The sequence below is a fragment of the Tachysurus vachellii genome, chromosome 3 (genome assembly GCF_030014155.1).
Source record: "Tachysurus vachellii isolate PV-2020 chromosome 3, HZAU_Pvac_v1, whole genome shotgun sequence".
In the NCBI taxonomy this organism is placed as follows: Eukaryota; Metazoa; Chordata; class Actinopteri; order Siluriformes; family Bagridae; genus Tachysurus; species Tachysurus vachellii.
Window position 1 is genome coordinate 34,914,987 of NC_083462.1, and position 22,138 is coordinate 34,937,124.

Consider the following 22,138-nt stretch of genomic DNA (forward strand, 5'->3'; position numbering starts at 1 on the left):
GCTTAGAAAAGTTCGTAACCGGAACAAGACAAGATCTGCTGTGTGATGATGAAGACAGTGCATAACCCAAACCAAACTCTATAGTATAATGCTAATAGTTTTCTACCTTTATTCATGACTGATTTTAGCATTGCTTCTTTAAACATACGGGAAGGAAGGGATGAATAATGCTAATTTTATTGAGTCTTTACATTTTTTCTGGACTTCTTTTAGAAAATAGAGAGAGATTTCTCCTCCTGTAGATAATGTTGGGACCATGGGAAGGTTCTAATCCAGCAGCTCTGTCAGGAATACACCGCCAACATCACATGGGATATCACCAAGTCATTAAGAGAGCTGAAGATAGAAATAGTGGAACTCCAGGCTTTAACTGACTCCACAGAAAACAGATGACATTTTGAGAACATCAAAGCAAAAAAAAAAACATTAATGGTGGAACGGACAGAGCAAGTTCATGCACGTTACATGCAGAAGACAGGCAATACATAACAAACACTGATGACATCAGACAGTATGCCACCAACTTTTTCAAGGAACTATAAAGCTGCAGAGAATTGTGTCTACCCCTGAGCAGTCGGAGAGCGGTGATCACACTTCTCCCCAAGAAAGGGGACTTACAGAGCATTAGAACTGGCGTCCAGTGTCACTGTTCTGTACAGACTTTAAGATAATGTCCAAAGTCTCAGAGATGTCATAGACTCAGTTATTCAAGTCGTTCAAACTTATTATGTGCCCAATAGATCCGTCATTGATAACATTTAAATCCATCATTGATAACATTGATAACATGACCTTGGTCTGATTTCACTTGACCAAGAAATATGGGTTTGGATTTTGTTTTCCCTTAATAATAAAAAACTGCATGTTGTGTTTACGTGTGTTATCTTTGACTAAAATTTAAAATTGTTTATGATCTGAAACATTAAAGCAGGGGTCACTAAAAAAATTTTCTTGCTGTAGTTTTTGAATAAAAAACGCTTGCATTAACGTAGATTTTAAAATGACGATATTTAATTTCATTTTATTTAATTAAAAAAAAAATGTTTTATGTATATAACGAACTCTGGCCTTTTCTGAAGTCAAATGTCAATACTGCGCGCACGTCACGTATGACTCCTGACACAAGGAAGTGGTGCAGCAACAATGAGGAGTTAGTTGTGATTTACCCCCCAGAAAATGACAGAAAAGCGACAGAAAACATACCATTTTCACAGTGTTTGGGAGGAAGAGTTCTTTTTACATCAGTCAAAGAAAAGTGTGTGTGTCTCATTTGCGGGACGACTGTTGCGACGGCAAAGCGGCACAATGTGGCGAGACACTTCAGTCTGCGTCACGAAAGTTTCAATGCTAACTACCCACCCGAAGGCACATTAAGGACAGAAAAAGTCGTTACAAATCCTTTCATGCAAGTGGACATGACATGCACTGCTGAGCAACTAAGTGCTCTGTTCAACTTGGATGCTGGACAGGTAGAGATAGAAATCCTAACACCTCCACCACAAAGCCCATCAGTCTGCATCAAACTTTTGGTGCCTTGTGGACACAGAAAAGTACAGTGGTGTATGCACAGCAGCTATGAAATTTGCATGCCTTTTTGGTTCAACCTATCTCTGTGAATCAGCCTTTTCTAAAATGAACTTTATCAAGAACAAACACAGAACACGCCTTACTGATGCACATTTACAAGACTCACTCAGACTTGCAGTGTCAAATTATTCACCAGATTACAGTGCACTGGTGAGCAGAATGCAGTGCCAGGCTTCCCACTAACAGACATTTACAGACAAAGAAGAGATAACATGTGTTCATTGAAAACACCATAACATTAAACTAAAAATGGTGCACAGAAATGTGAACATTTTTTGAAAAAGACTAAATTACTTGTGAATATTCCTTCCATCATTGTTGTATAAATCGTTGTTAATAATTGTGGAGAATAATTAACATTGACATGTGAGCAGTCTCTTCACCATATTATTATTATTATTATTATTATTATTATTATTATTATTATTATTAAAAAGTGATCTGTGCAATTTTGCTCTTGAGGAAGTTTGTATCAAACCGGTAGCCCTTCGTACTACTCAGTTCCCTTGAAGTAGCCCTCAGTCTTAAAAAGGTTGGTGACCCCTGCATTATAAAGTGTGACAAACGTGCAAAAAATAAAAAAAATAGGAAGGGGCCACCACTTTTTCACACCACTGTATGTGTCAGGGTTTGATGAATACTGGGAAATGTACATTATAAGTCTTGTGGAGATGAGACCTACCTGCTCCAAGATGGCCGTCATCACTGCAGGGTCATTCGCATCCTCACTGGATCGGACCTTCACTCTAAGTGTTTGTTGTTTTCCTGTGATTTCTAAATACAGAAACACAAACAGTATCACATAATTAAACAATCATTCTAAACTTAGTTTAATTTTTCTAAATGTAAGACTGAAAACATTAACTCACCTGAGTAACAGAAGAAAGGCATTATGTCTGAGCACAGAGCATCAGCAGCCTGACTGTTATTTATATAACCACAGTTTTCATTCTTCAGGGCATTATCAGGTTTTCCAGTCATCCAGCTGATGCTAGAGAAATTGGTTTGGTCTGTCCACTTAACAGACCAATTAAAGTCCAGCCTGAGATCAGTCCCTTTATAACTGGGTATTCAGTTGCATCTCTTGAACTGGCCAAGATACTGTCTGCAGTAAGCCTGAGCTTCAAGCTATGTTGTACTAGTAGAAATGTAAATGTACCTCTGAATTCCAGTGTCTGTGAGAATAAACAACACATGATAAAACATAGGTTCATGGAAGTATCAAAATGAAAAAAGAAAAAAAAAATTACAGTACTCACAAATGTATGACCCTCAGTTTAATTACAAACCACTGAATACTTCAATTCAACCATATCAATTGCTTGTAGTTTACTAAATTATTATGAAAATAGTTTTGAGAGATTTGTTAGCAGTGGGTTTTATGTATGAAATGTTAAAATGGGTTTGGTGGGTTCAACAGTGTGTTTCCATGTTAATTTGTGAATGGACACTGCTAAAAGTGGATTTTTTTTGTCAGACGGAACCACAGCAGACAGACCACATGTTCACTTGGGCTAAAATTGAGATACCTAAAGAATGAATGTCTGAATGTTTGTTGGATTTATATTAAATTATCACCAGCAGAATTATTAAAACCAGCAGATGAATAAATTAGATTTAATAGTCTTATATAAATTCCTTTAACCTTAAACCCAAAGAGATTTAAGTGTACATCAGATGTAAGGAATTATTTCTCTATCGTCTGCCGCCTGGACAGGATTCAAAACTGTAAGGAATTATTTCCCTCTCATCTGCCACCTGGACAGGGTTTCTGAGCCCCTCTCCCTCTGCTGGGTTTCTGGTTCTCTGGCGAGTACTTGGGGAAGTCTCAATGAAACACGCCAGTCAGTCTTTCAAAGAGAAGTCCAAACTTTATTATGTCAAACATGAATATATAGTAGTACAACAAGAGGAAAGACATAATGTGTGTGTGCGGAGCTTAATGCTAGTATCTGCAGAAGATGACCGTTATCATGAAGCAGGAAACCTCCCAGAGCAGTATCATGTTTTTCATAACTTCTTTCATACGAAGCGTATTGTAGCAGAGCAGATGTGCCAGGAAGAGAAGGTTATGCTAAGGTCAAGGTATCTGTGTGTGTGTATGAGAGAGAGAGAGAGAGAGAGAGAGAGAGAGTATGTGTATGTGAGTGTGTGTGAGAAAAGAACAACATTGTGCTCTGTACAGAAAGTCTGCAACATTATCAGAAAAGATGAAGTATTTTATACAATTATTCTCACAGCAGAATAAATACAAACTCTGGTCTTAATTTTGGCGAGGACTGTCTGTATATCATAACTATACCTCAACATGTAAAATGTGTAATGAGTGCTCCTAACCAAGTATCATAATCTATTCTGAGTTATATATGGTCATGAACGACCTAAAAATTGTCTTCTTTTAGAAAACATTTGGTGATATGAGTTAATGAGAAATCTTCAAGTTAACTGGCGATCTAATCAAATCAAATCAAACTTTATTTATAAACAACCAAAGTTGACCAAAGTGCTATACAGAGGAATAAATAAACATAAAATACCCAACTCATACGAAACATAAAAACAAGAAAACCAATGAACCCTCTGAGGTCTGAGGGTATTTTTAGGGCCTGGAGAAGTTTTGTCATACCCTGACATTTGTGTCTAATATCACTGTAATCAGCACAAACTGGACTACAATAATATGTGAGCAGCATGTATGTACATGATTGTGTTTTTGAGAAAACAATGTTTATGCGTGGTTAGTGAAAAATGAAACATTTTAAATCACTTGAATAAGGCCATAAAACACATACAGAACATTGGTTCACAGGACTTTTGAGAACTGGATCTTGTAGCCTAGAGTTTTTGCTTCAAAATTATGTGAAAATCATCTTGTTTACTCGCTCACAGAAAACAATATATTGATTTAAATTTTCTAAGACACTTTTTGTTTGTAAAGGGCATATGCGAGTAGGCGTCAACTATCATGCATATTAATGTGAGTCACACCTGAGAAGACAAAGGCCCGCATAATGAGCTGCATAATGAGCCTTTCAGGTAAGTGTGTGACTGAGAGAGGAGTTACAAGAAAGAATGAGAGGACAAAATAAATGTGTATATTTTTTGTTTGTAGTTTATTTAGAATATTTAACTATCACACAAAATAACTTTAGAAGTTAGTAATAACACAGAAGACACAATCAGGGCAAAACTGTGCAAAAAAAGTGTCAACAGGAAGAGAGCAAGATAAAAAAGGGTGTAAGGTTTGTAGAAGCCCACTAACCTACTCTGTCACATAATACCCAGAATTGAACAGTTCTGCAATTAGTTCTTCCATAAACTCCTTGTGGCTCATGGTGCCATAAAGCTCTTTGTGTACAATAAAAGCATTTGTGGCAGCAATGTCCAAGAATTGTAGAAATAGCTTGGTGAACAATTTTGGCCTATAGCATTATAGATATTTATTATATCATTATATAGGCTATATATGTATATCATCATTATATATCATTATTTATAGTTAAATACGCGCTTTGTACAACATTCAAAAATATATCTGGCTGGTAAGGATATATTTCATATTACCAATTTTACTTTATATTGAAAAACTGATTTTGGTCTGACAATAGCCTGTTTGGAAACATCCAAATTTAGCTATAAAATAGTAAGTAATTCTATGATGAAGATTGACGTTTTATGCCATTTCTCGGGGGCGTGTACGTGGTTACCTGAATCACCTCAGTTCATTTCCATATGAACAGCGCGCTCAGAGGGAGGCGGGAACACATTAGCTATAATTAGGCGAAACAGGAGAAACCGGACCACTCCTTACTTTCTTACGGATTACATAAAAATAGATTATTTGTTTTTGACTTGAATTTGTTTATTTAAAAGTAGACATTTCAAGCTTTCTATGCATATATTTATCTTGTCTTTGAGGCAAGTATTCGCTGAGATTCGGGTTGTTTTATTTATGTGTCTGTGAAGAGTGGTGACCGAGACCGAGGTGGCAGAGAATGCACTCTGTTTATTTTCTTTATTCTACAAAAGCACAGTGTTTTGTTGTTATTATGTGTGTATACAAATAAAAAGTAGACCCTTTACAGATTCTATTGATGTATTGCTCTTATCTGTACGATCAAAACTGAAAGTGTAATTTAAGTTCATTTCGGCCTTATCAGGAGATTATGCCACAAAATGCGTATATGCATTCATTGACTCCAGAGGGTTAAAAATGAACCATGTTGTTGATGCTGTAACTAAAACAGTTAACTTCATCCGAGCGAGAGCATTAAATCACAGACAATTTGTTGCATTTTTGGAGGAAAATGAGATTGAACATGGTGACATAAGCTATCACTGCACTGTCAGGTGGCTCAGCCTTGGCAAAGTACTGAAAAGTGTCTGGGACCTGAAAGACCAGAATCAGGATTTTTGTGTTAAACCTGTCAAATTACAGGGTTTACATTTAAAAGCCTTAAAAATAATATTTTTTTTTATTATAAATAACCAGTTAATTCAAAGCATCATTTAATCACACTAGCTGGGAGCTAAAAGAGACAGTTACATTTCTAAACATTCAGGTTTTACCTTTAAAAAACTATTCAGAGTACTTTCATTCTAATTGATGAACACAAACCTAAATCAAATCATCAAAACTCATCAAAATCTATTAATAGACAATGACATCAATGTATTTTTTAATAAAAACTGGCAGGCATTTAAAACATTAATGTATTTTTCTGTTCTCGTGTTTTAACAAAAATATACAGTGGCTTAAGATCAGTCAGTGAAGACAACTCATTTAAAATTTAGATTTAGAATTGAAAACATTTCTGCAATTTCTGCTCAGTAGGTAAAGTTTCAGATAAACATTTACAGTAAGAACTACTAAAGCAGAACAAGGCACAAGTGCTTACAGAGTATAGTATATTGTTACCACTAAACATGCGGTTACAACTCAAGTCATTAACATTTCAATGTTTATAAAGGTTAAACTTCGAAACCATTTGCAGGCCACCTTTACAAAATGACTCGCCACTCATGATCAGAAAGGTCAGAGATTAGGGTGAAGACTCTTGGGTTCACTTGGAGTCGCTTTTTTTGTGCCCTTTTCAGGACTGATGATGAAAAACACTTTGAAAAGAGAGAAAAAACATTGAAACTCTGTAAATATTAAGTGAACCTCCTCTCCTAGGTGTCTTTACATACCTTTGCAGGAATTCAAACACTGACGCCAGTTCAGTAGGGTAGTGAATGTTGAAACAGTAGTATCTTCCAAACATTAGGCAAACAGCAGCGATTGAAAGTAGTGATGTCATCGTTCACAATCTTGCGGTCCACACTGAGCATGAATTGAACAGCAGCATAGCAGGTGCGTCCTGTGGATACATTTCAATTCAATGAAGACATGTACATGTAGCTATGTAATTGTGTATTTACATATGACTCTCATACACGTAGCAGTTTATTTAGTACTGCCCTGAAAAAATATTTAACATAATAGATTTCTACACATTCTACAGCACAAATTACTAACTCCATTTAATAAAATAGCCTAGTTCAAAGGCTATGTTCAAAGGCTATTAGATACCCCAAATGCTTAACACTGTCTAATGTTACATAAAAGATGAACATTCTGTTTTGTTGTTCATTAGTCTCATTTAATTTGAGACATTAAACAAAATCCACTTGGTCCTGAACATGCTTTCCAGCATCCAAATATCTGACCATGACCCTCATCTTTTAACACTAATGACAATTATGAGACTCCTACACAACTATTACCTGAGTCTCTCAAATGTCCCCATATTTAAAGACAAATCTCAAAATTATACAGTCAGTGGTAGAAAGGGGCTAAATATGCAGAACATGTCAAAAAGCAAATAACTTGCAAGAACTGGGTTAATTCTGATAAGTTTTAAAGGTGCCCTGCCACACGTATTTCATTACTTTTGTGGTAATGTCTGAAGTTTACCATGGACTCTGTAACATTTTTTTGTGGAAATGCCTTCGTTACCTTGTTTCAAGCCATTCTAGTGTGGTATAGAAAGCCTGCAGGAAGACTCAGCTCGATTTGCGCCAGTTCTCATGAATATTCAAATGAGCTATGCTGCTTGGCTCCGATTGGCTAACCGCTAGGATATGAGAGCATGACTATTCATTCACCCAGCGCAATAAGTAGCCTAGGCTAGAGGAAATTTGTTTACAATCACCTTGAATTGCAGCAGAATGGCTTCTTCACAAGCCCATTGATGTTCAGCCATCCTTGCTGTATAGGAAACTCACTGAGCTACACAATTTCTGGGGGCGTGGTCTCAAGTGGGAGAGCTCATGAATAGTAATGAGCTCAATCATTACTACGTCACACTGAGCAGCATTTCCAACTGACCTGATTTCTCCGCTTATTTATTTTAAGTGGCTAGAACTGACCGGGGAGGTAGCAGTTCGTTTTCACATTCCTGACACAACACAAACACATATGGACCTAACACATATCAAAAAATCCAAGTAAAAAACGGTTCTGTGTGGAAGGGCACCTTTTAAGTTTCAGATTAAACAAGACACTTGTGAACAATAATCACAAAACACAGAAATGCTCATGATCTAAGTAATATCGTACAGTATTTAGCATCTAGGGCAGGGGTCGACAACCCGCGGCTCCGGAGCCGCAAGTGGCTTTTTCATCCCTCTGCTGCTTCTCCCTGTAGATTGGAAAATAAATATTTAGTTTTTTAAAAAATGTAAGTCTAAATTCTAAGATTATGATGCTCTTGTAACATTAAAATAAACCGTGTTTAATTTGTTTGTCGCTCAAAATATGCGTCATTATTGCTGACTTGCGAAATCTGACACACAGAAGCAGACGCATTTTTGGTTTGCTGCAGCCGGCAAGTTAAAATTTTGATGTCATGAATACGAAGAGGACTCAATTAGACATTGGACATTTTATTTGAAAGTAACCTTCAACCCAGCGTCTTTTTTGTTAAGGTTAGTTCAAACTGTTCAAAATATTTTTGATGCCTGCAGAAATACTACAGTTTTTTATATACTTTCCATAAAGGTAAAAAACGATATATGCAGTATTATCTTCATTTTAGATGTCAAATGGGTTTTGTGGCTCCCTGTGTTTTTTTCTGTGGGAAACGGGTCCAAATGGCTCTTTGAGTGTTTAAGGTTGCCGACCCCTGATCTAGGGTATCTAAACTTTTGAACTGGACTATTTTTGTAAACTGAGTTTTTAGTCTTTGTTGTGGAAAATATGTAAAATCTTATACTTGCCACACACTATAATGCAAGGCGTCACAGGCAGGTTTGTGAGGCTTGTCTCTTCTACATAATGAAGAAGGAGCTCCTCTTTCTCATCAAAATAGGAGAGGAGTAGAAGAATCATGTCTTTCACATCCTCAGAGCAACCATTTGTCTGTCCTCTCAAAACTTGTAATTTTGTGATAGCCTGTATGACATGCTTGTTCTTGGTTGCACAAACATTCCTCATGAAGTTCAACAGCCTATTTCCTTTTCTGTCAATGCTGTTCAGGAAGGACTCTTTAAGTGGTATCCCTGTGAGGTCTTTAAACTGCACTTCCATTCCACTTTCCTGAAACAAAAATGGCCAGTTATCAGTGAGGATTTTCATGTCTGTTCCTTTGTTGATATATTTTCGTTGACTGTAGTATGTAGACTTCATGAGAACCTTCACTTCCTCTTCATTCCAGTCAGTTGTTTGTGACAGACTCCTCATCTTCTCTTTTTTTTCAACTGCTGACTCTCTGTCGTCCTGATTTTGCGAAGTCCGTGTCACCCTGAGACCAATTTTTTTTTATGATGACCCTGGGACAACAACATCCTCAGCCAATCAGCATTTACGACATTATCACTATGTGCGACCCAATTTTGCGACCCAAAATACAAAATAAACAAAGTTCTGCACCTGCACCACACCAGTGGCAAAATCAGGACGTGCCACTAGCAAAAAAGGTAAGGCCGTGCCTTAATTTTTCCTAAGGTATCATTTTACAGAAGTATTTTAATGATAGTAAGCTTCATATTTCTTTTTAGGTTTGTGGGGATTTCACAGCAGAAATTGTAATATTAGTCTGTAATTAGTAGTTAACCGCATTAGCCTTTCACTGATGTAAGTTACCTTTCTAGCGCCAGTTAAAACAGTCTAATAACGACTGTTGATAGCTGTCAAAGAGATGTGATTAAATAGTTGCATTTAAAGACGCACGAAATGCGGAACAAAGCAGCGCTAGTTTGAACACCGCATGGATCATTGGATATGTTGACCTCAAGCCATCACTGATTTATTCTTACATATGAATATGATGATCTCAAGTCATCACTGATTTATTCTGTTACATATGAATATGTTGACCTCAAGTCATCACTGATTTATTCTTACATATGTATATGTTGACCTCAAGTCATCACTGATTTATTCTGTTACACATGAATATGATATTTTCTTGAGATTATCATGGATTTTCACTTTACATTATTGATATTTAATCTAGATGTTTTTGTCTCTTTGCTATTTAGATTTTGACATTAGAGATGGAGGAATTTATAAAAACAAGTTAAACAGAAGACATAAATGTAAGAGATAACCTACATGATGAAACGTGAAAAATCATGTGATGTCAGAAAAATCATGTGATGTAGAAAGTCATGAACAAAATTTTGAACCATGTATACCCTCATTGTATGTGGACTGATAAAAAGACAAAGGAGAATGCTTATGGTGATGAGTCAATTCAAATAAAATGTATTACCTTGACATATGTAGCACATGGGTGTGTCTGCACACTCTACATGCAGCACTGCCCCACAGGTACATGCCATCTGTTAATAGAGAAATCACATGTACAATAGGGATGTGAACATCATATACACAAGCCCGTTGGATCCGTTAAAAAATTTGAACTTGTGCGACTACACCGCATCTGATATGCTGACCGGGCAGGTTTTTATTAAAATGACCGGCAGATGTTAGTGAGGAAAGAGTGACAAAAAAGGCAAAAACAAGTGAAGAGAAAAGTGATGAAGAAAATTAAGCAAAATTTAAAATAGAGCAGCTCTATGAATGGGAATTTAGATGGTCGGGTAATATGGATGTCGTAACCGTATTGGTGCGCGTCGTGGACAGCTGATTAACAGCTGATGCACGCTTGATGACGTGGCCTGCCAGAACTAACGCGATGCTTGATTTAAGTTCGTTAATTTTAGTGAAGTTTAGTTAAGTTCCATTTAAGTGTAAAGTAGCATTAAGAGTGTACAGTAGCGAGTAAGTGAACAAAAGTGTGCTTTAACTCTCTTCATTTGAATATATTGTCTTCTGGTAAAGTAGGTTCCTGACTTTTGTATACTATCTGCTTAACTCACTTTGTTCTAGAGTAGTGTGATTTGAATTGTTATATTCTATACCATTGTTGATTTTTATAGTGTTGGTCCTTGTTGTTCTCTCAGCTGATTAATCAGGAGTAGTTTCAGTCTACCTTAAGGTGTGAATTGGGGGCAGGGCTTACCTATTTAAATTGAAGGTTTGTAAGTATCTCTCTCTCTCTCTCTCTCTCTCTCTCTCTCTCTCTCATTGTAAACTTAGTGTCTAATACTGTTTTGCTATATTCTACCATACCTTAATTCTCACTCTTGTTTGACTGCAAATATGTGCCTTAAACCCATCTCTGTACTCAATTCCTACACTCGCAGACACTCTCGTCTACAGAGCAGAGGTCACAATCCCAGTAACCTCATCTACCCTCCTCTGTTGTGTAAGTCTCAAACAGTGGTGGTAGGTGGGCTCTGGAATTGCCAGTCTGCTGTGAAAAAAGCTGATTTCATCTCTGCTTTAACTTCCCATTACTCCTTTGATTTTCTTCCGCTAACAGAGACCTGGATATCCCCACAGAACACTGCTACACCAGCTGCTTTATCCTCTGCCTATGCTTTCTCTCACTCACCACGAGAAACAGGCAGGGGTGGTGGTACAGGTTTATTGCTGTCAAAGAAATGGTGCTTTACACCTCTTCTCTTGTCTCATTTAACCATCTCCTCTTTTGAATTCCATGCCATTTCAGTTACCTCTCCAATTAACCTTGTTATCATTGTTGTTTACCGCCCTCCTGGTCCCCTAGGTGACTTCCTGGAAGAAATGGACACACTGCTTAGTGCTTTCCCTTCTGATAGCTCCCCCCTGACAGTGCTTGGTGACTTCAACCTCCCCTCTGACAAGCTACATTCTTCTTCCCTCCTGTCTCTTCTCAACTCATTCACACTCACACTCAACAGCTACATCCCCACACACAAGGGAGGCAATGTGCTGGACCTGGTTTTCACCGGTCCTTCTCCAGCTACAGACGTGACTGCTACCCCACTACACGTCTCTGATCATCACCTGGTATCCTTCACCATCACTCTCCCTACCCTACCTAAAACTACCTCTCAACCCCTCGCTCTTACCCGCCGCAACCTTCACTCTGTCTCCCCTTCTTCTGTAGCTTCTGGCACTCTTTCTTCCCTTCCTGATCCTGAGTCTTTTTCCTCACTGCCCTTGGACTTGGCCACAGATACTTTCCTCTCATCTCTCTCCTCAACTTCCTCTGCCCTATGTCCACTAAACCCAAGAAAACTTCTTGTTCTGCTCCTTGGCTTTCAGATGTGCTGCGCAACAATCGAAGAGAGCTAAGATCATCAGAGAGAAAGTGGAAGAAATCACAACTTGATGCAGATCTTCAGACACTCATGGCCAAGTTCTCCTCAGATGTGACTTCTGCCAAGAATTCCTTCTACAAGGAAAAGCTTGAAGCTTCCTCACATGACCCTCGGAAATTACACAACATCATCTCTTCTCTGCTCAACCCCCTGGCTCCACCTTCTTCATCCTCCCTGACTGCAGAAGACTTTGCTTCTTTCTACCAGGAGAAGATTGAGGAAATCTGCCGGACCTTCACTTCAGCCCCGACTGCACTTACATCTCAGAGTATGGACTCCCCTACACCTTTGTTGTCGCATTTCTCAACTGTAACAGCAGAAGAGATTCTAAAACTCATCCAGTCTTGCAATCCTACCACCTGCCCATTGGATCCACTCCCTTCCACTATGCTCCAGACCATCTCGCAAGACCTGCTGCCCTTCATTACCACTATCGCCAATAGATCCATAGCATCTGGTCAGGTACCAACTACTTTCAAGAGAGTAAGGGTTATTCCCATACTGAAGAAACCTGCTCTGGATCCATCAGACATCAGTAACTACAGACCGGTATCACTTCTCTCGTTTCTTTCAAAAATTCTTGAACGCATTGTCTTTAATCAACTGTCTGTCTATCTCTCACAGAACAACCTCCAAGACCCCAACCAGTCTGGCTTTAAAGCAGCTCATTCCACAGAGACAGCCCTTTTAGATGTCTCTGAGAAACTACATGCTGCTAGATCAGCCAATCTCTCATCCGTCCTTATCCTCCTTGACCTTTCAGCAGCTTTTGATACGGTCAACCATAAGACTCTCTTAGCCACCCTCAGGAGTCTTGGGATTTGTGGATCAGCTTGGGAATGGTTCGCTTCCTACCTGGAAGGATGCTCATATCAGGTAACATGGAGGGGAGTGACATCTGCTCCACGCAGACTCTCCACTGGCGTCCCACAAGGCTCAGTACTTGGTCCTCTTCTTTTCTCCCTGTATACTCACTCTCTTGGGGAAGTTATTTCCTCACATGGGTTCTCTTACCACTGCTATGCTGATGATACACAACTTATCTTCTCTTTCCCACCCGCAGATGCCACAGCTTCTGACCGGATCTCTGCATGTCTGGCAGAAATTTCATCATGGATGACTGCTCATCAGTTAAAGCTTAATCCTAGCAAAACTGAGCTGCTCTTCATCCCAGGTGATTCATCCCCAGGTCATGATCTTGCTATATCCTTGCACAATGATCTGATCTCCCCTTCAGCCACAGCTCGCAACCTTGGGGTAACCATGGACAATCAACTGTCCTTTTCCTCTCATGTTGCTAATGTGACTCGCTCATGTCGGTTTCTTCTCTACAACATTAGAAGGATTCGGCCATTTCTGTCCACACAGGCTGCTCAGGTACTTGTTCAGTCTCTTGTCATTTCTAGACTGGATTACTGCAATGCACTGCTGGCAGGTCTACCTATGAACGCAATCCGTCCTTTGCAAATGATCCAAAATGCAGCTGCCCGGCTTGTTTTCAACCTGCCAAAGTTCTCGCATACCACCCCGCTGCTGCGATCCCTCCACTGGCTTCCGGTAGCTGCACGCATCAGTTTCAAAACACTGATGCTGGCCTACAAAGCCAAAAATGGACCAGCTCCCTCTTACCTCAAAGCCCTCATCACTCCTTGCACTGCACCCCGCACCCTCCGCTCTACCAGCACTGCTCAACTGGTTCCACCATCTCTCAGGGTAAGAGGCAAGTATACTACAAGACTCTTCTCTGTACTGGCACCAAGGTGGTGGAATGAACTTCCCCTAGAGGTCCGGACAGCTGAGTCACTGGATATTTTCATGCGGCGGTTGAAGACCTACTTATTCAGGAAACACTTCAACTAGCACTTCTTTCCTTATCTTTCGCATTTAAAAAAAAAACAAAAAAACACCTTTGACACTTACAATTTCATTGTAACTTTGAACAAATGTTTTAAACTCATGGTATCTTAAGTATGTAACCTAGTGAGCCAGCATTAATGTATTCAATGTTAGAGATTTAAGCACTTATGTACGTCGATCTGGATAAGGGCGTCTGCCAAATGCTGTAAATGTAAATGTAAAAAAAGTGAAAGTGTAATTCCTCCTAACTCCTCCTCCTGTTTACTCCTCCCTCAACCTCCGTGCGCATCTTCCATAAAGTAAAACCAGTTTATTTTTTTTAACATTTTCTTTTATTACTGTATGCTTTTATACAATATTTATCATTTATAAATACAGGTACTGTACATTTTTCATATTCAAAACACAAACAACTGGAGTGGAATTTTGCGAGCTGGAACGGATTAATGGGATTTTAGTTAATTTAAATGGGGAAAATTGCTTTGAGATACAAGCAAATTGAGATGCGAGCAAAGTCACGGAACGAATTAAACTAGTATCTCGAGGCATCATTGTATATATATTTTTGTGTGTGTGTAATTCTTTCTTGGTCATGCCTGTTGGTGTATGATCTCTATATGCTTTTTGTGCATGTATTCATATGCATATAACTGCACTTACTTTCTTTTTTCCTGAAACATTTTTGGCACAAATTTCACATTTTTTGGTTTGAGCTGTAAATACACATGTAAAAAATTTTCTTTATATTTTCTTTTGCATTAATAAGGGAAACTCAAATTTTGCAACACTTTCCCAGTTTCTGGTTTTATGGATTGATTGATTCCATTTAATGAATGAAAAACACTGACAGGTTTTTAATATAATGTAATCCTTTTCAGCCAGTGGAAAACGCTCCAGAAAACACTTCATAGTGCACCTTGCACTTAGGTTTATAGAATTTTATTTATTTTCAACATTGGCCTGTTACTTCACTTTTTTGTATAACAGGTGATTTGATTATCCAATCAGTATCCTTCAACAACACTTTTGATGAGCAAAGATATGCCAAGGGTCCAAATTTTGAAACTTTTATAGATAATGATATTCATTTAAAACATTTCAATCAATTAGGCACATACCTATGGATTGAAACAAAATTGATGCCAGGCGGATTCTCTCTTGTTGTATTACAGGGCACTGGAACGAGGTAATGAAGCCACCAGCCTTCATAAATTCAGTGGCAAACTTAATGGAAGACAAGCGTATTAAAATAATACTACAGTAGCATGATACAGCAATAGATATGTCACTAAATACAAAATCTGACAAGTGTTGGCACTTTAACGTAACCATGCACAAGGAAAGATTATGTATGATAAGTTAAAATTCAGTAGGTGAAACACATGCACACAATGATCTATGCTTGGTAAATTACTGCAAGTATGTAGATACCACATGACACCGAATCGGTTTGCAAACTGTGTTTTGTGGTTTTGAGGTCCCACTCTCCTTTAACTCCCCTTGAGGTTGCAAATGCACTGTAATCAACATTCATAATTGGCACTAGCATCCAAGTCAAACAATTCATTTTAAAATAAACATTTTGTCATTGTTTACTCATGTCCATGTCAGATTAAACCTCTATAAACAGTGTTTGTGTCCTAATAACAAAGATGTAGCTTAAGCTACAGTGAGTACTTGTGCTTATCACAGGAATTAATTGTGCAGCAGTGGAACTGTATACAGTGTGAATTGTGAATGGGACGTATTTGGATAGAAATTGGGTCAGATGGATAAGGACTACATTATGTAATAGAGTTCTACTAGCAGGTACTACCATTATACATAAATTGACACATAAAGTAGACCATTATCCCGTTAGACCGCTGATATCACAATTGTAAACAAATCAATTAATACTTACCACCAGTGTTGAGCAATTGCTTGGCATTGCCACTCTCCGTGTGAGTTAAAATAGGTGATGCACCTTCTGTCAACATTGTAATGCTATAACAGAAATATCTGAAGTTATAATAACCATAAGACAATTATTGCAATACCATTCAATATAAAAATTTAAAAAAATAGCAAAAAATGCGCACATCCATCCAAATTGGGTGCTTGACCAAAAATATATATTGAAAAATAAAGTCAAAGTCGGCAACACCAGAGCTCCAAAAATTTGAAAAAATACTCTACTTTATATTTGATGTGACGTTTCAAGCACACGTGCTCTTCTTCAGACACATTTAACACTGTGTTAAATGTGTCTGAAGAAGAGCCCGTGTGTTTGAAACGTCACATCAAATAGCTATGAAGCTATGAGTTTTTAATAACAAACTTTTGATATTTTGGGAGTTCTGGTGTTGCCGACTTTGGACTTTATTTTTAATACCATTTAAACAACCCTAACTAAACACAGGGATCCTGACAATTAAGGTCTCGCTAGGTAAACATTTTTAAGCAGGTGTGAGCTGCTTGGAGCAAAACTCTGCAGAACAGTGGCCCTCCTAGACCAAGTTTAAAGACCCTTGCCTTAAAGTTTGAAGTTTCCTTCTTTTTTTGCATTTTACCTTGAAAGTTTAGAAATGTGTTGGGCTTAAATAAACAAATTATGTTGCACATTACATATTGATTCAAATGAGCGATCCTTAAGAGGGTAATATGTAAAGGTTTTAGGCAAGAATAAAATAGAATCTGCATACGAACATGTTTTATCCTTAAAAAGGTTTGACTCACAAAAAAGGTCCAGTGATTACCATTCTCCAGATACACACCAAACACCTCTTTTGCCCTTTCCAAAACTTTATTCTGTAGATTCAAAGGAACAACAGAAAAAAACACTAGCATATGACAATCAAAATGCTTTAATTAAGCTCGCTGATGTTGAGGAGCTATTCATTAATATAGTACCTAAAGAAATTACTGACATACCTTAAGAAAGTAGATGCTCTTTGCCCTTTTAGAGCCATCCAGTATTTTTGTGAGCACCTGACAATTGATATGCACAACACGTGTGCGCACCTGGTTTAGAGTAGATCAACAAAATATTGTTTTCCATTTCAATAGATTCGAAGAAATACTGTAAGTATGTGTGACTGCAATAAATATTACATTATTTTCTGTATCATTAATTATTTTATTATAAATTGTTATTATTATCATCATCATCATCATCATATTTTATGTGTACACTTCAAGATATTGCTGATCAAATTACACTTACCTTACTAAGGATATCACATATGGAATTCATGACCTGAATGTTTCAAGGACAAATGTGACATTTAAAAAATAAAAATAAATGAAATGTTATGAAATGTTGTTGTGAATAATTTATCAACGGCCATTTTTCATTTTTTATTTTTTTTTTATGTTGTTGAAACCTGGTCAGCAAATAAATGTTGTAAAAAATATTTGGGAAAACATCCAGAACATGTTTGAAGGCTAAATTGTAGAACAGGGGTCTCAAACTCAAATTGTCTGGGGGCCATTGTTGTGACTGACATTTCAAGGGAGGGCCAAAAGAAGGCGCAAAAAAAAAAATAAATAAATAAAAAAAAAAACGTAATTGCTGAGATTTTGTTTTAAATTCCATTACCAAGTTATACTTTACAAAAATGTAGATAACAGTGTCTGTGCATTATTTTATTATTATAATTTTTTTCATTTTCAACAGATACCTACTTTATTTAAACTTGAGCGATGAACAAATGAAATTCCTGAATACATTTGCAAACTTTTCTCTTTCTTGCCGGTCCGTGTATCTTTTGGTCATTCGACTTTCCATTTAGAAACGGGTATTAAAAAACAAAGAGTGGCTATTTGATTTGATTTTTGGTTTAAAATATAAAAATTACAATTGAAATACAATGTGTTTTTCTTTTTCATGGTCAAAAACGGATGAATAAAATTTTAAAAATGGTTTGATTTTCATTTTATATTTCGAATAACAAATAAATAAAATCACCAGAAAACAGAAACAAAAAAAGGCCTGTTTTTTATATTCCGAGACCGGATGTGGTCATTTACATGACAAGAGCGCCAAATTTGAGATTGTGCCAATGTTGCTTTAGCCCAGACTAAAATGTCTTTCCAACCGTACTCAGTTATGATATTAGATATGGCAAAACAAGGCCTGTCATCTCCAGAAGTCTCTGCGCGGATATCATACGAAAGTGGGGGAGCAAGAGGATGTTCTGCAAGAAATGCGAGATTTTGCGCTGAAAATGGCTTAAGTTTGATGGGACTCCAACTTGCGACGCGCATTTGGAGTTAGAGGTGGCAAAAGCTATAACCGAGGTATGTACTTGCTATATCTCCCTGTTTTTAGTGTCTGTGTGTGTGTGTGTCTGTGAAAGAAAGAGTGTGAGAACTAACATGTAGGCCTATATGCGCACACATATGTCCTGCATCCCCAAAGGGTCTTCAACTGGCATCTTTTATGCCCGCTTATTACTACTAGTAAATAAATCACACTAAATAGCCTCAGCCTACCATTATTTGTAAGTAATCACTGTCAACATAATCCTTACAACACTGACAAATCCCTTAACACAGACATACACATGCTGCACTGTCTAATGGCATGATAAACATATATCAGCTGGTATGATTTTGGAAACTGGAAATCATGTTAATTTGTTATAATCTAGACGGGACCTACATATGGAAGAAGGATGATAAAGGGGTATCTCGCCATGAAAGGAGTGCATGCTGCAGAGACTCGAATTGGAACAGTGCTCAGAACTATGCATCAGTCTTACCATGAAGCAAGACGTCAGGTATGTACTGTCTCAACATTAACATTATCAAAATTCCAATTTATGTTTAACTATGAGCTACTTTGTATTTTTATATGGTTGTTTAGCTGCAGTTACTTAGCTTGTCTAAGATTAAAATAACCTTACACAATTGTATAGTATAATCAAACCAAATACCCTAATTTTTATTTTATTTATTTATTATAATTATTTATATTAATTTATTTGACAGGGACAACACAAATAGGCATCGTTACATTTATAAAACCTACAACCGATGCAGTGTATAAAGGACTAATGGGATTTTGTATATGAAATAGTTTCAGTACATTGTTTATCTATTTTTTTTTCAGGGTGCCCGCAATCTCAACCCCATACCATATCAAGCTGGTTACATGGGCCATAAGATCCATATGGACCAAAACGAAAAACTATCTATGTTTGGGGTAACCAAGGTTTTAGCCATTGATGCCTATAAAAAACAACCTTGCCATCTATGAAGATGTTTTCAGGTAACAGCCTATGTCTTGTTGTGGACACTAAAGGGATTGCATACACACGGCTAAGAATGTGACTAAACTGTTGAACACCTACATTGTTATGAACCATATTATACAGAAAATAACTGATTTGGAACAGTTACGTTTAAAAAGTTTATCAAAACTGACTTTTTCATCCAATAGGCCTGCAGTACTTGAATATATGGTATATGGGACCAGGTGTGAGTAGATCATGGCAAGTAGTTTTATTTGACACGCTTCATGCAGGAGCTGCTGACATCTCATCGCCATAATCAGGAGAGAAGGCCTTATTTACAGACTTCATCCACAAGGGTACAGTTCAGTAGTTTTTTTGGATGCTTCAGCTGCACACTACTTGTTTGCCTGCTTTTATTATTACTATTATTGTTTGCTTCAGCAGCATACAGTTTACTTGCATACATGACATAAACTGTCTTTACATTTCTATGCTTTCTGAATTTTAGGGTAAACATCCCATTAAATTAAAATCAAAATTAACCTTGGCCAAAAACAGATTTTTTTTAATCTGGTTACATCTTAACTTTAAACAACTGCTGAAAGAAAAAAAAAAACACTGGACTTTATTCAGTACTTTAAATTCTAGTTACATTGTTTTTTTAATGTTACATTCCATTTGGGAAAATAGTCCTTAAGCAGAGGACCAGGTTTAAATGTGCATAATGACTGCTGGGTTGATACATTTACAGATTTACTGGGAATTCTGCATAATTATTTTTCCCCAAATGGGTCATAACATATTTTTCATTAACCACCACAACAGATTGACTGATGAACCTTTGTTGCAAATTCAGAATCATATAGATGAACGAATCTGGCCTGAAGTCAACAGTCATGTCAACTTTCCACTGAAGACAGCTCTTCGGCAGTTGGTGGATCAAGAGGAAATAGACATGAACAACAGCCTTGTGAGATACTGTGTGTCAAACCTGACTGGCCAGTTGTGCCAGATTGGTCTTACAAGGCTGGTGGAGTCATGGAATGCTCACCGAATTCCAGGTGAAATAAAACAGTGTTGCAAAGATTACAATAATCACAATAAGCATTCATAAGTTAAGACCAACAGTCTGTTCTTTATTTTACAGGTAAAGGTGTACCAAATGACTTGGCTGGCTGTGGATGTCCCAAAAAAATCCCACAGGACCTTTACAGCCAACAGCTGGGATCCTCACTGACCACACATTCAACTTTTGGAGTTGATCCATTTTCAACTGAACGGGACAAACTTAGAGTTGAGAATCAGTTTGCTGAGCAATATTCAGACATTTCAGACTTGTTCTCTAGAGCAGTGAACAATGACTTGGCTCTGTACAAACAGGCATTGCTCTGTCTTATAACCACAACTCAGCGCAATGTGTGAAAAGCAGATCACTCTATTTGAACAGAATGTAAATTTGTAACAAGAACAATGAACACCAATCACATCAACCAGCCTAAACATGTAAATAAATTAACATTACAACTCAATTTTTGAATCAATAAAACAGTCAAATACAACATGCCTATTTGTGAGTATAAAAGTGCAAAATGCTACTCCTCTTCAAAAAGAGATCTCAGAACAGAAAATGCTTCTGACAAACCATTAATTTCAAATATGTTGTTGCCTGTGGTGTTCCCTCTACATTTTGCACAGTACACAGAGGTCTCCTGCCACTGTTCCACACATGTTTTGCAGCCAATAATGCTTCGGCAACACTGGCCGAAGTGAAGACTGGCTCCTCGATGAACTCTAAAAAATAAAAATAAAAAAAATAAAATTAGAAAAACTAGTAAGTCATTCTCTGTGTTTGTCTACCTGCCCTTAAAATGTTCTTGATGTACCGGATAACAGTGTTTCCTTATATTTAACTTTAATGCTTTTAAAAATGTCTGTTATTGTATCATTACACCATGGGATGTTACAAAAGTGCATCAGTACATGTAATTAATTGTAGTGGATGAGACACAGCTGACCTTGGTTAGAGAATGTAATAACATACTGTATGTGTATTTGGAAATCTCAAACTCGGGCACAGACTACACAAAATGGGTCCAAAATGATTTCACATGTGGGACAATTAACATTTATTGGGATACCTACTCATATAAACAACACAGCAGATGGTCTGTAGCTGGGAAGGAGTCAGGATGATTCTTTGAGTAGCAGCCAGACTGGTGAGCTCTCGGATTGCTGCAGTGACATGTGGTAGGCACTGTGATGCCAGTACAAGCTCTTCTATTTTCTCAGAGACCTCTCCAATGCCTGCAGCATCTTCATCTTTTTGGCTGCTACAAGGAAAAACAATGGATAAAAGCAAGGCTTTTAGTGGTTTTGGTAGTGGTGGTGGGCTAAAAGCCAAAACATTTGTTGGAAAAATTAGAAAAGGAATTAATAAATAAGGCTTTCTATTTATGAATGTAGCCTGGCCAAGTCAGAGAGAATGAATGAAATTCATTCATTTAAAACAAGACACTTGTCTCACACACAAGCTCAATTTCCCTGATTATGGGAATATGTTAACAGGCTCTCAGTTACTTTGCTGTGTTAATGTATAAGAAACCCTGAGATCCAAAAATAAATTATGCCGAACATTATAAAAACCACTGTAATACAGAAGCAGTAATACAGTAGGTTAGGGTTAGGCAAAACAAGTTCTGATTTGGAAAAAAAAAAAAAGGTTTTCAAAAGTTTGAACAACAAAAGTAAGGATAAGTCCAAGAAAAACACCATAATGCATT

General features: G+C 37.4%; 1 protein-coding gene and 1 pseudogene across 4 annotated transcripts in view; one reads left to right on the top strand and one right to left on the bottom strand.

The window, feature by feature from the left end:
- LOC132843539 (NACHT, LRR and PYD domains-containing protein 3-like) overlaps positions 1 to 22,138 on the bottom strand; it is a 924,649-nt gene that overhangs the window by 213,802 nt on the left and 688,709 nt on the right. The window lies entirely within an intron of this gene.
- LOC132842101 (uncharacterized) lies at positions 9,448 to 20,887 on the top strand (annotated as a pseudogene).